The 13,986-nt window shown below is 42.2% G+C and overlaps 1 protein-coding gene across 10 annotated transcripts in view; it reads right to left on the bottom strand.

Annotated features, from left to right (window-relative positions):
- The window catches only part of LOC124799256 (cap-specific mRNA (nucleoside-2'-O-)-methyltransferase 2), a 327,660-nt gene extending 324,530 nt beyond the window's left edge, over positions 1-3,130 (bottom strand). For 6 of the 10 annotated variants that reach the window (XM_047262805.1, XM_047262803.1, XM_047262814.1 and 3 more), the window contains exon 1: positions 2,712-3,130. The gene's annotated coding sequence lies outside the window, so the exon portion shown is untranslated. The remainder of the gene's footprint in view (positions 1-2,711) is intronic. The other 4 variants (XM_047262807.1, XM_047262804.1, XM_047262806.1 and 1 more) reach the window with 1 other exon arrangement.
- Between the last annotated feature and the right edge of the window lie 10,856 nt (positions 3,131-13,986).

The following is a 13,986-nucleotide window of genomic DNA, read 5'->3' as shown; positions in this document are numbered from 1 at the left end:
TAACAGTACATTTCTGCTAATAATGTAAAAAATAGCATTCACAGCAAAAGAGACATCCACTCATAATATACGTAGAATCTTCAGTCCCTGAAGCAGCAAAAAAAATTTGAAGTTTCTTGGTGATTATTACAACCAAAGAAAATTTTAACTGTGTACATTAACTATCAATTTACACTGTTCATTAACTATCAATTTGCAATGTTCATTTACCCATTTACTGTTTACACAAATTTAATACAATATTTGTAAAGTTACAAAAAGCTCTATTTCTGTGCCTCCGAATTGATGAAATGGATTGAGGTATCTTGCGAGTATAATCTACTGTTTCTTTCTATAAATTATTTGAACTTTTCCTCTGGCACAATTGTATAGTACTTGACCATATTTTTCTGCATAAATTCAGCTTATAATTTACTGAAAAAAGACCGTTCCTGTTTGTTTAGGATTAATTACTAGTTTGTATATGTGATCTTTCTCATCTTATTACATTAAATTGTTATATTAACAATGTCATGAAAAGAATAGATTGCTATTCACCCAAATGATTACACACTGCGTCGCAGACAGGAACATTGACAAGACTGTTACACCTTTAGCTTTTGGCCAAATCCTTCTTCAGAAACGAAAACACACACACACACACACACACACACACACACACACACACACACACACACACACACACACACCCCTCATGCACACATGATCGCTATCTCCGGCTGCTCAGGACAATTAACTAACTTGCAAGTTCTGAAATGTTTATGCTAACTTCACACAGAAGGAACTGTGCAAAGATAGTAGAGTTCTTAGATGTAGGCTGATATGAACTCTGTGAGCAAAACAGTCTCCAAAATGCATAGGCATGGAAGATTAAAAAAGGAAGAAGGAGATCTGTTTAGAAGTCCCAATGAATTCAGAACACTGCATAATTGTGACCACTATTTCTGATAATTTTAAGTGGGAGATTTCATCCTCTTTAAAAAAAAGTGGGAGGAAGAGAGAAAGAAAAAAAGGTTTATTTTCATCATAAAAGTTCTATCAGTTTAGTGTCCTGGACATAAAACATTTGAACTAGGCCTACCGAAGACGAGAAAGTTCATCAACCTTTTAAAGTAATGACATGAATATCAAAAATTTTCAGACAGCAATGATTCCACTTTTTTCCACAAAAAGAATGAAATAGTTAATTAGCAACTAAATGAAGAAAACTCTCTTCTTGCTCCAACTATGTGGAGGACTATTACTAAGATTTCAAAAAGTTGCAGAAATATTTTAAAGTGCCCTATAGTCAAAACTCTCACAGATACAATACATAGTAACTTGCATTCCTATCATTAACAAACTAAAGTTGGTAATTTGCTATCAGGATTACATTACAGAAATGAGACATTTGAAAAAGAAATGCATGCCACTTTGGAAGAAGCAAATTACATAGAAATTCCTTGACTACTAAATATGGATTCAACCTTGGTGTGAGCATATCAATTTAGAAGTGGGACTTGGAATAGGTTGAACACAAACATTAGAGTCAACAGCATCACATCTGTTAACTAAGGTAGCATACATAGAGAAAATATACAAGAAGAACAGAGATGTGTAAAAGCTGTACAAGTAAGAGCAAAATTTTCCCACTGCTCCTCTGTTCAAAACATTCATACAATGTCAGATTAATGCTCCTCGCAGATAATAATGCCAATCATAAGCCAGTTTCTAACATTTTGCAACTGCTTCAGAAATACATTTATACATCAGAGAAATTACATGGTTATACTGAACTCAACTTATTGATTATCTTTTTATTTAGTTGAATTCTCCAGTTGTGGGACTTTCACCATATGTTGTGTATATCTACTGCCCCTACTCCCCCCCCCCCCCCCCCAAACATGCACACACAATAAGAAAGAAAGAAATTAATATTTAATATCACACAAGCAGACTATTACTATAACCTAATCAACAGACAGAAGTTTCAAAATTAATTATTTCATTCATTTTGCATCCCTCCACAGCATACCTATACTGCTACCAACATTCATGATGCATTTCCCACATGTTATAATTTGATTGGCAGATGCTAAAGAACATGGTATCCCACTTGATTGTGAATATATGCCTGTATACACACAATTTTCACAAGCAGCAAAACTCTCATATGAAATGTAATCTACTCATATACGATACAAACCAAACAACATACCTGTACTTAGCATCTACTAGGGTAAAAAACTACTTTCTCTCCATCCAGCTATAACTAATAGTTCTGTGAAAAATAATGAGCTGATAAATTTTGAAGCAACTCTGCACCTGAATAATAATGTAAACAAGCAGTTTTAAATGCAAGGCCTGATCAGTAATCAGAATCAATATGGATAACGTATACGCCAGTTCAGCATACAACTACACATCTAAACGGAAAAAAAAATCTATAAAACAGGACATTATTGGACGTTTTCCCAGTTCCTGTTCAGAAAGAATCCAAACAGCATAGACACTTGTTTGTTTTATTTACTACAAATAAGTTATCTAATTATCTTATATTACGTCATGAGATTAAACCACCATCTCAACAGCACAGAACTATCTCTATAATATGAACTGTATACATCACACTGGTGTATCCTCACCTGTCTTCATCGGCACAAGATAATTATGATAAAACTGAATAACACAAACCTCTTCAGTGCTGCAATAAGAGTTCCAGTAATACTTACACTAAGCCACTAATTTGACCGCAAACGTATGTTGATCACAACTCGACGCATAAAACCAAAGGAAAGCACCATTTGTCTGTGTTGTTTTGTGATTATTGAGTACGTATGAATTATATACTTCTTGCAGGGAAAGAAATATCCGCAGCATCAAAACCGACATTACATATTATACGCATAAATTTTCTTGTGAAGTTAGCCCCTCCCCATTCGATAGTAATGTAAACTGCCGGTTACCTGTCATATCTTGTTCTTGCCGATTTCACTGTAAATATCTGTAGTTATCGCACGAGGGAATACTACAAAAATCTACTACATGTAAAAATCGAACTGTCACTAAAATAAGCTACTGTTTTACGAACAAAATTCCTGGTATCATATGTTCACGGTGACACTTGAAATAGGGGAAAAACATACCAAAGATAACTTTGTACACACGTCAAACAACGCTGAAAAACAACGATGCACATTTTGAATAAAAGAATCACTCTTACTGTTAGAAGCATATAAGACACTTCTCTAACATTGCGTTGGTGTTATTCTACAGAACATCTGTAAAGACTTTTTATATTTTTACTATTCTTTCCCAAGTAGGAACCGAAATAAAGCTAAGTCACCAGTATGTGACTAGCCAATCAGAATCAAACAACGATTCTGAAACTGTAATGCCAACAGCCAATGATGTCTACCAACTGTAAACGTGATTAAAGTTGAGTGTAAGCCGTTTCCATGTAGGACTATTTGATAATTTATGTGTTAAAAATGAGACAATTGGAAAGAACATACATTCATAGAGTTTAGGAAGAACCACAGAAAACTCTGCAAAAACTACGTCGAAATATCTTGGCAACTATAAAAATGCGTACACACACGTAACAAAAGTGTTGCCACAATTATTAGCATACTGCTGATGAATACGTGAAGTCACAGTTTCAGTGGAGCAACTCAAAAGACGCAACTTCAGTTATACCACAAAAAGTTGAAATTGGTTGCGCCTGTACTTTGTTACGCCATTTTCCTAGCAGAGATGAAGTATTGTACTGATTTAACCATGGATTTAACAGCAAAGTCGAATGTTAAGAAACAAAAGAATGCAGGACAGAGAAAACAGATATTAGACATATAGCGAGTATATTCATATTTCGAACATAACGTTAACTATATCACTTCTTTGAGACCTAGTTTCTATTCTTCTGTTGACCTATATAGGTCAACTGAAGTGTGGGAGACAAATTTTATGTATGTCCTCTTTTTCACCTTCACGTAGCTCAACTGAGGTCAGGATAGAAACATTACGTACGTCGAATTTTTCGTTTTCCTAGCATTAGTATCATATTCTGAAGTATGGGATACAAATTGTATGTATGCATGCATTTCCGCCTTCGCTATTTCTAGTACCAACATCAGAACAGAATGCTATTAGTACTGGAGACGAAAAAAGCAACACCTCTAAAATCTGCTGTACTACATTCGATTTCAGCATGTTTTGATTTTATTACCGAAAAATGTAAAAACAGTGGTCGGTTGGCACACTTTGGCAGTTTCTAGAACTACAAGAAAAACAACCTATATTTTATTTATTCGTCAGTGTGTGTATGTATGTGTGTGTGTGTGTGTGTGTGTGTGTGTGTGTGTGAGAGAGAGAGAGAGAGAGAGCGCTCACACACGATGTTTGTAAGCCAATGATGTATCCCACAACCTTGAAAGATTTTTGTGTGAATAAACAAATAAAATTAATATGTAACCAAAAAAGCATTTGATATAAAGTTCATGATTTGTGAGACCAAGCACTTGCAGCGGCCGAGCTCCAATTTTTCTCACAGGGTAATGTAGTGCAATGTCGAGATGTGTCGTGTACACGCCAGTGATCTCGGTGCACGCGAATGGTTAAGTATCATTACGGCTTAGTTGTCAATCGGCTTACTGTGTCAGGCGCCAGGGGCGCTTTTGTCGATGGTGAATTATTCCGCGCCGTTAGAGAGTTTTATGATTTTTGTATGTGTTATTGTGTTGTTCTTGTCTTAGCGACAAAAATAGTTTTTTAATTCAAATACATTTTATCTGATTGTGTATCGTCAAACCATGAGCATGCCATTTCTTTGTAGAGAGATATGATTCCATCAGTTTCACGACTTCTAGTGCACTTGCTCCCATTCTGGCCGACAACCCGGCACTACAGTCCGCACTAGTGGAAGCCAGTTTCCTCTATGCCGATATTACGGCAGACTCCACTAAATTCGCTGGCGAACCATTACTCCGCTTAAGTGGAACATATGATCACTGCACTGTCCCAAGCCAATGTGTGTGAGAAGGTAAAATCGGAATTTACAGAACGTGTTTCTGCATGACAAGAAGAAGGCTTCTGGCAAGTGTTAAACCAAGAGGATTAGGGAACCGAAAACCTTCCCAATATTTACAGCATTTGCGCTGCAAGGTGGACACTGGAACTGCGCTGAACAATCTCCTGTGCACATTGTGTAGCAGCTGCTACCACCACAGGCGAAAGCCGTAATAGCATCGCAGACAGAGACACCTTTGGAAGCAGGTGGCTGGCTTTGCCAGCAGGATAGGGGACACAATAATTCCTGCCCCAATTGGTGCATCAGCCACTATGTGCAACAGCATGCTGACAGAATCAAGTGATCCAGTACCATTAACGATGTTCTCTGCCCTGATTGGTGCACCAGCTTAGTGTCAACAATGGTCAAAAATGATTTGTATGGCTCTAAGCACTATGGAACTTAACATCTGAGGTCATCAGTCCCCTAGACTTAGAACTGCTTAAACCCAACTAACGTAAGGACATCACACACATCCACACCTGAGGCAGGATTCGAACCTGCAACCGTAGCAGCAGCGCAGTTCCAGACTGAAGAGCCTAGAACCGCTCGGCTACAGCGCATAATGGTCACACAAGCACAATATAACAACCTGACAGCTAAGGTTAAGGCCCTTATCAATAGAATCATCAAGTTGCTATCCTGGCTTGACAGCAACAGCAACAGAAACGAGTACTGAAGGAGGCTTAGAATCATTGCTCCCCCACCTGTTAACACCAGGACAAGAACAGCATTCAGTCTGCTGGTATGACTGAAGATTTGGGGACCAGACACACAAGTGCTCGTCACCATGTATGTACTCAAATGCCATCTCCAGTCGGAGGCAGGTGCTACCTCCGACCGCTAAAGCCGACGGCACACGGTATGTGGCAGCTAACACCGACGTGCACGCAGACGGGATATCCCACATAACTGACTCAGCGCCGTCAACACGGCAGGAGTTGGTTGACGTGATTTTCGCTCTCAGCGCTCTCCATCTGCTGTTTTCGGAGTTATATGGCTCGCGAACCATGCAGTTTGTTCACAAAAATGGATTTGCATAGAATTCCTTCCTTAGCTCTAGTAAAACGAACATTTCCTTTCCTGGCCATATCCTAGTCATGTTGTTCTCTCTGTGGTATACATAAATAATAAATTTAATATTCGTTAACGTGTAATAAGACAAGAATGGAAGATACATGTCCACTCAGGAAAGACATCAGCTTATAAAAATACACCAAAGCAAATATTCGCTTCTGACAGGGGTTGTACTCATATTTATATAACATCAAATATATATTTCACATGAAACTCCCACAACCTTTTGGAAAACGCGAAGGTGAAAAAAAAAAGAAATTTGATATAGCAGGGCGAAAACCCGTGTCCAATATGTTGGGGGTTCTCTGCTACAGTGTCTCAACCAACTATGCTAAGCTGACATGCGCCTCCTGTATTTCCTTTTTTTGTATTTTATTCCCCGAAATGTTATTGATGCTTTATTATATAACAAATCGTAATAAGAACGACGAGTTCTCATGAATCTTAAATGGGTCGTTACTTTAAAACAGCTTATTATCATTAGACGCGAACTACAACGGGCAAAGAATTCAATGCCAAAATTCCTTAACCGCCAATATGATTTTTCCAGTCATTTTATTGAAACAACTCATATCAATAAAGATTCATCGAGACATTCAACGTGCTGGTGCTTGGAAACAGCATATATTCATAGGGCGTAATGAATAACATAAAACCCATCGAATATGGGCTTTTGCTGAACACAGCAAGTACAGTATGGCACCTTGCTTTCTGCCTGTGATGTAGGGAGCTTTTTTGTTTTCTATTGTTTCTACTTTATGCGGGACGTTACCAAAATATAGCTCAACTTATTTTATGTTTAACGTGACGAAACGGTTTCTCAACGAGAAATAGCAAAAAATGATGTCACTAAACTCTTACAGTGCCACGTAGCTAACTCGTCCCATGTGCAGACGGCGTAAGCATCATCCCAGTACCTTTATATCAATGACCAGATATCGGGCTACAAGTATCTAGAGGATACCAGATCAGATTTGTGTATTTTTCCCTGGAGACTGCTATATTGTCATAGACCAGCAAACTTATTCCACATGTTCGCTGCAAATAACTCTTTAGAACCAGCCTACAGCACCCAACATATGGAATTAAACCAAGGGATGTGCCGAGTGTTCATGTGGGATGTTACGATTTTGGATGTCACTGAGCCCGTCATTGATGCTGGTCTGTTAGCATACTATCACCTGCTAACAGATATGATGAACATGCAATTGGTGGATAGCATAAATGGCCTGGAGATTTTGGGCTATGCAGTGCCACACTAAGCCAAAGTTATTCACTCACATGCTTAGGAGTACACGTGCATACTACAGTGGTTCCCAGCCTCGATGCGAACCACAGTAGCACCTAAAGAGGTATGTCATGATGCTGCACATCATATCAAGTCCATGGACAGTTCACCAGTATCCTGTCGACCGCGACGTCTGGCGCCAGATCACTTAGTGATCACCAAGACAGACTTTAACACCAGGTAGAGACAGGGCATTACACAACCATCCATTAGTCATGAGCCTCTCCCTTACACCTGGTGCCAAAGAAAGATGGTGCACGACGTCCATGCAGGGATTAATACGCCGTCAATGTCTGGATGGTGCCAGATCAGTATCCTACTCCTCTACTACGGGATTACAGCTACCACTATATGGCGCGATAATTTTTAGTGTACTAGTGTTCATGTATACAATCCCACTTCTGATCACCAATGGTAACGGTAACGTATATGGTCAGGGAAGGGGGGAGAAGGTTGTTACATATGCCTCGTGACGGCAGTGTGCAGGAGGTCGAGTGGTCAGGATTCGAGGGTGGGCATCCAGGGCTGCCGTTAAATGACAAAACAGGAAATTAGGTACAATAAAGAGGATATATTTCAATGTACGGTGCACAAGGGGCGCGCCTAGGATCGGAAGTTACCAGGTTTAGGCCAGTCTAGGAAGTCGAACAATTAATTGAAATGGGCAACGGAAGGGGAAGTGGTTCGTGTTAACTTACGTTGGTGGCCGGGCGTGAAAAGCAGAGCCAGAGGCTCTGCCTTCCAAAAAGAAGTCTATTCTGCTCGAGGTCTGGATTACAAGAGAGCGAGGCAGCTTTGTTCCACACCGTAGAACACTCCAGCGTCGACGTTGGAACGAATAGACGAGAGACTCAGAGCAGTGATAGTAACCCAGTGCAATGCACGGGCGAGGGAGGAACTATGCTCTGTCTCCATAGGGACGATTATGTCTCGTGAGGGTTAACTACTACAAAATTCGCAAAATCCCTGAAGTAACAGGGTGAGCAGTTCTCGTGGGGACGCAAACTACTGCGACATTGTACAGTAAAACTTTTATTCATTAGAGTGGAAGTCTCTTTCTGACTATATTTCTAACACGATAACACAGTACTGCGCTTTGGAGATGACGTCACGTCATGGGTGCTAATCATCAACAATATAGTGCTTATATCAGCGGGTGCTTCTAATTATTACGTCATGGGTGTATTTGTTTGAAGAAACAAACAGGTGTCTCTCACTTCCTAAACTGACGGCGGAGCACTGTATGCAAATGGTAGCAGTGCCGATTTCCGTGCTCGCTCGTAACATCTTTACTTCCTCACTAAATTACTTCGTAAGAGGTAGGATGAACGATAACGAAACTTGTATTCGTCTGGGTGAACTCTTAAATGTGCAAAACGCACATGGGGTGCGAACTACAATTCTTCACTTACTTGGATGACACTTCTTTGGTTTTATCCTACCACACAATCTATTTCGCTTACCGCTCTGCAGCGAGAGGGTAGCGCACTTCTTCTCAACTTCAGGGGCGCGTCCGACTCTTCTCTATTGAGCATCTTATATAACTCGGGTGCTTCACTTTCTTCTAAACATACCAATCCTGCTCTGGGCACGAAAATGGCGCGCATAATAGGATTCCGGACTCGCTAACTCACAAAATCGTGTATCACGACTAAAGGGGAATCTTACGTAATGGGAGTGTTGCTGTAGTGTAACATATCTAGAATCCAGGGCTATTTGGGGGGGGGGGGGGGAGGGGTACGTAATGGTGAAACCATTTAAGAATTTGGAAGAGGAGCAGGTAGTCGCTTCTTACGATGCGACAGACTAGACAGAAGGTGGTGTGGTAGTACTATACTTCGGAGGAAGCTCGGAAATGCCTCAAACTAAATGGCGGTGGATGGGAAGACACCCCATAACGGCCGGCTTTGTTATTGTGATGCTTTTCCGCTTCACGTTCCATCAGCTGGAGGTAACTTGTTTCCAAACACCCCTCGGAGTTATAGTCTGATCAGTGGCATGAGAATGAAAAACTCACAATCATTTTTTAATCTTAGGCAACTTGAAAGAAAACAGGGAAATAAATGATTCTAAAACGACAGTAGACTTAGCTCATCTGCAAAGCAGTGGAACATTAGTTCCGTAAGTTAGATGAAAATCCGAAGTATCACAATCTATTGAACAATAAAGGACAAATAGAATAGACACCGCAAGGAGGGGCTCCACATTCTAGGTTTGACAACAAAACGAAACATTCAACGCTGTACGCTTGTAAAAAGTAGCATTGTAGAAAAACTTTAGTAGGGTAAACTTGAAGCAGTCTCTCACAAGGGAAAACAAAATTATTGTCAATAAGGGAGATCTTAAAGGGAAATACAGTACAATACAAAAATTTTGCAAAAAAGCTGAATAATGGAAATAGCTTAATATCATCAAATGACAAATACTTATACAGTAGTTGGGAGAGGGTACCTTTAAACACATCAAAATCTTCAGAAATATCTGAACTTTTCACATAATACAAAGAGGTATGGACTGGGGCCATATTTCTCCTAAAACTATGAACGGTTACATACAACCACTTAATATTTATACTCCATATAATACTCTCAGTAGACTGTCACTCAAAAAATATGCAATGAATGACTTAATAAATAAAATGAAAATTAGACTTAATTTATGACAGACCAGACAAAGAAGAGAGAGAGAAGTTTTAGTGTGTGGGGGCGTGACTGGCTTATTGCAAGGCTACAGCTGTGCCAGTCCATGTGTTTGCGCCATGCGGGTCTCAACTATAAACTCGCTGCATGGTAAAGTGAATCATGGTTAACGGTTCTGCTTTGACCTCTGGGATGGCAGCATAAAACAGACCATTTAACATCACTTGCAACACACACAGGACCTCGTGCCTGCTCACAAATAACCTCAATAAAACGACGTATTACATATCTTCAGGTGTGGCCGAGCGGTTCTAGGCGCTACAGTCTGGAACCGCGCGACCGCTACGGTCGCAGGTTCGAATCCTGCCTCGGGCATGGATGTGTGTGATGTCCTTAGGTTAGTCAGGTTTAAGTAGTTCTAAGTTCTAGGGGACTGATGATCTCAGAAGTTAAGTCCCATAGTGCTCAGAGCCATTTGAATCATTTTGAACATATCTTCATATCAACAAAACTTCACTGCCCTCTGGGGGGGGGGGGGGGGGGGGGTAACAGCCTCTCTTATCAACTTACAGGTGTAAAATAGATGAATTCTCTTTCATCATTATAACTCTTATTACGGCACACCACGTAATACATCATATCTTCGTGCATTGAGTTAACCAATCAAGGAACTACCACTTACGAAAAACGGAAGGCATGGACAGAAAAAGAATAAATGGTCGGGAAAGAGGATGCAGAGAGACGAGAAAGAGAAGGTAGAAAAAATTCATTCCTTTTGTTCCGCAATACGGCACCTCACACAACGTCCGATCTGTTTCGGCAACACAAGTGCTAATGGTGTAATTACGACTGTGTATGCGCTTGGGGCATAAAGTCGCCTAGTACCAGTAGTAAACAATGGACATCACCAGGACCGTCGGAATCCAATGGTTTGTCGCTATTCTTACAAGGCCTAAACGCTGGTTTCGCGTCTGTGCATGGTCTTGCAATAAAAACAAACTCCCATCAAGACAAAAAGATTGAGTGCGCCAACTATTTCGGAAACCTTGCAGACAGAGTATGACAGAGCCCTTAAAGCCCTCACATCTGTGGAGCAAGGAGAAGGTACCTACTTTCATCATAGGGCGGAGGAATGATGCTTATAGGAAAGATGAAATAAAAAAGAGTTGATCATGACACGAAAACGAAACAGAAGAAAATGCCATGAAGGGCTGGGAGACACTGTGGTGGCCACATTGTGCAAGCTGTACATCCGGATAAATGGCTGCAAGGCCTCAGCGCATATCAACACTCATAGTGCAGAAGAGACGGTGGAAGCGACCGTGCGGCGCCTGAGGGCCGTTCACATGCCGTACCTGAATAGCAGCGGCGTGGGCGGCGGGGCGGCTGTCTGCACGGCGCTGAAAGTACGCGCCCCGGGCATTGATGCCAGCACCCAAACGCAGATGGCAGCGGGGAGCTGACTGGCGGGGAAAGTTGGGCGGCAGGTGGGCGGCGGCAAGTGGGCGGCGGCAGCGGCTGGGAAGCCGTACTGACCGTGAACAGCGCACCCGTGCGCTCAGCGAGTCACGGCACCGGCTAGGACGCATCGCGCGTTTTCCTATCGCGCCTCGGTGCCCGGTTTAGAGGTAGCGAGAGGCGACCGAGAAGACGGGATGACTGCGACCATCAAATGGGGACGGAGCCCACACTGTGCACACGTATGCTGTGGAGCACATCTCAGTGGACTCAGCGAGCACATGTAGGAGTAGCGCGCTGCAAGAGGCAGGCAGTAGACTTTGCCCCGGGCGCCGGTACGTGCTGACGCAGCGTCTGATGCGGTATCGCAGCCGGCGCACTGCAGCACCTAGGCTCGCCTCGTGGCAGAATAACAGCGGCGAATATTGGCCGACCATACAACGTCAAACATGAACCAAAAGTAAACTGCCACCCTATGGACCGAACAGTGGGAACGAACCCCAGATCTAACACCAATGTTGATGTATACGGGCAGGATGGGGCGGGGGGGGAGAAGGTTGTTACATATGCCTCATGACGACAGTGTGCAGGAGGTCAAGTTGTCAGGATCTGAGAGTGGGCATTCAGGGCTGCCGTTAAATGACAAAATAGGAAATTACGTACAATAAAGAGGATATATTTCAATGTACGGTGTACAAGGAACGCGCCTAGGGTCGGAAGTTACCAGGTTTAGGCCAGTCTGTAACTTACGTTGGTGGCCGGGCATAAAAAGCAGAGCCTGCCTTCCAAAAAGACGTCTATTCTGCTCGAGGTCTGTATTACAAGACAGCGAGGCAACTGTGTTCTGCACCGCAGAACACTCCAGCGTCCACACGCGTGACCTGTATCCCACGTACGCCATTGGCTAACAACAATGGCGTGAATTCGCCAGCAGTTTCAGCAGAGGTCTCAGGGTGTCTCTTGTCAGCAGCTTTAAGTGGACAGAACTGGCTCAGATTTGACAGACAGGCAATGTGTGTCACGGAGGCACAGTGTAAGTTACTCTGGGAGAAAACTTGTAAAGATTTCACTGGGCCTTTGAAAAAAGATTTTTAATGAATTCCCTAAAATGTTCCTTGACTGGCTGCCACCATGTACATTCCTTCCCCCTTCCAGCCTGAAAATCTAGAGGAGCTCCAATGGACTGACGCCATGAGTTCAGCGTTTGAAGTAGCAAAACATAGCATAGCAGATGCAGCGCTCCTCGCTCATCCACAACTAGCAGCACCCCTCCCACTGGTAGTTGACGTGAGTCAAAGACGACCAGAGCCGCTCTACAACAGTTCATTGAGGGTGAGTTGCAACCTTTGGCCGTCTACTCCCATAAGCTGTCATCATCTCAGCAGAAGTGGGCCTCTTATGATCAGGAACTCCTAGCTTATATGAGCAAATAAAATGCTTCTGCCCACACCTGGAAGCAAGGGACTTTTACAAACCTCGAGCTACTGACATATGCATTTCGGCAGAACAACTGCCTACCTCTCCAGCACAACCAACACGATTTCACAGTGCAATTCAGCACATACATCAGGCACATATTGAGTATCGGCCGAATGCTGGTTGATTGACTGTCTCACGTCTACGGCGTTCAAACAGCTCAAGTACTATGGATTTAGCACAACTTTCTGAGCACAGAAATCTGATCAAGAGCTTCAAAACTACCTCAACAATCCATCGTCAGCGTTGGAACTGAGGTTAGTCGATTTTCCCAGCGCTGAAGCCAAAATATACTGTGACCTCCCGACTGGTAAACCAAAGTCATTCTTGCTGTTAGTGTTTTGTGAATCTGCTTTCGACAACCCACACAACTTAAATCATCCTGACGCCAGATCAATAGTTTCCATAGTCTCCCACTTTGTGTGGCCAAGAATACGAAAAGACGTTTGTGAATGGACCTGCACATGTGTCAGATGCCATCCAATCAATGTCAGCCATCACATACGTGCAATGGTTGGGAACTTTCCGATAACTAACGCGCGATCTGCAAACGTCCACTTTGATATCATGAGTCCACTACCTTCTTCCAATGGACTATGATATATTCTTACCATGAACGATCGTCTTACACGCTGGCCTGAAGCAACTCCAGTGGATAACATTTCTGCAGAAAAATTCGTGTCTCCCTTCACATCAAGTTGGATTTCTCACTTTGATTACCCACTGCACTGAATGATAGATCGCAGCCGTCATTTCTAGTCGGACCTGTTCTGATAAGTAACAAATTTCTGTGACACAGTGCACCATAGGGCCACCAGTTGCCATTCAGTCAGTAATGCTACGATTGAGGACTGGCATAGCTAGGTCAAAGTGGCAATTTCACCTGTCTCGAGATGACTGGGCGTTTGTGTTGTCCTCATCTTTTCATCATCATTTATGAAAGTGGCAAGATTGGACTGAAAAAAATTGGGAAGTTGTACAGGCACTGATAACCATGCAGT

This window comes from Schistocerca piceifrons, chromosome 5 (genome assembly GCF_021461385.2).
Source record: "Schistocerca piceifrons isolate TAMUIC-IGC-003096 chromosome 5, iqSchPice1.1, whole genome shotgun sequence".
Lineage (NCBI taxonomy): Eukaryota > Metazoa > Arthropoda > Insecta > Orthoptera > Acrididae > Schistocerca > Schistocerca piceifrons.
Note: the sequence above shows the minus strand (reverse complement) of the source record. Positions and strands in the feature narration are given on the sequence as shown.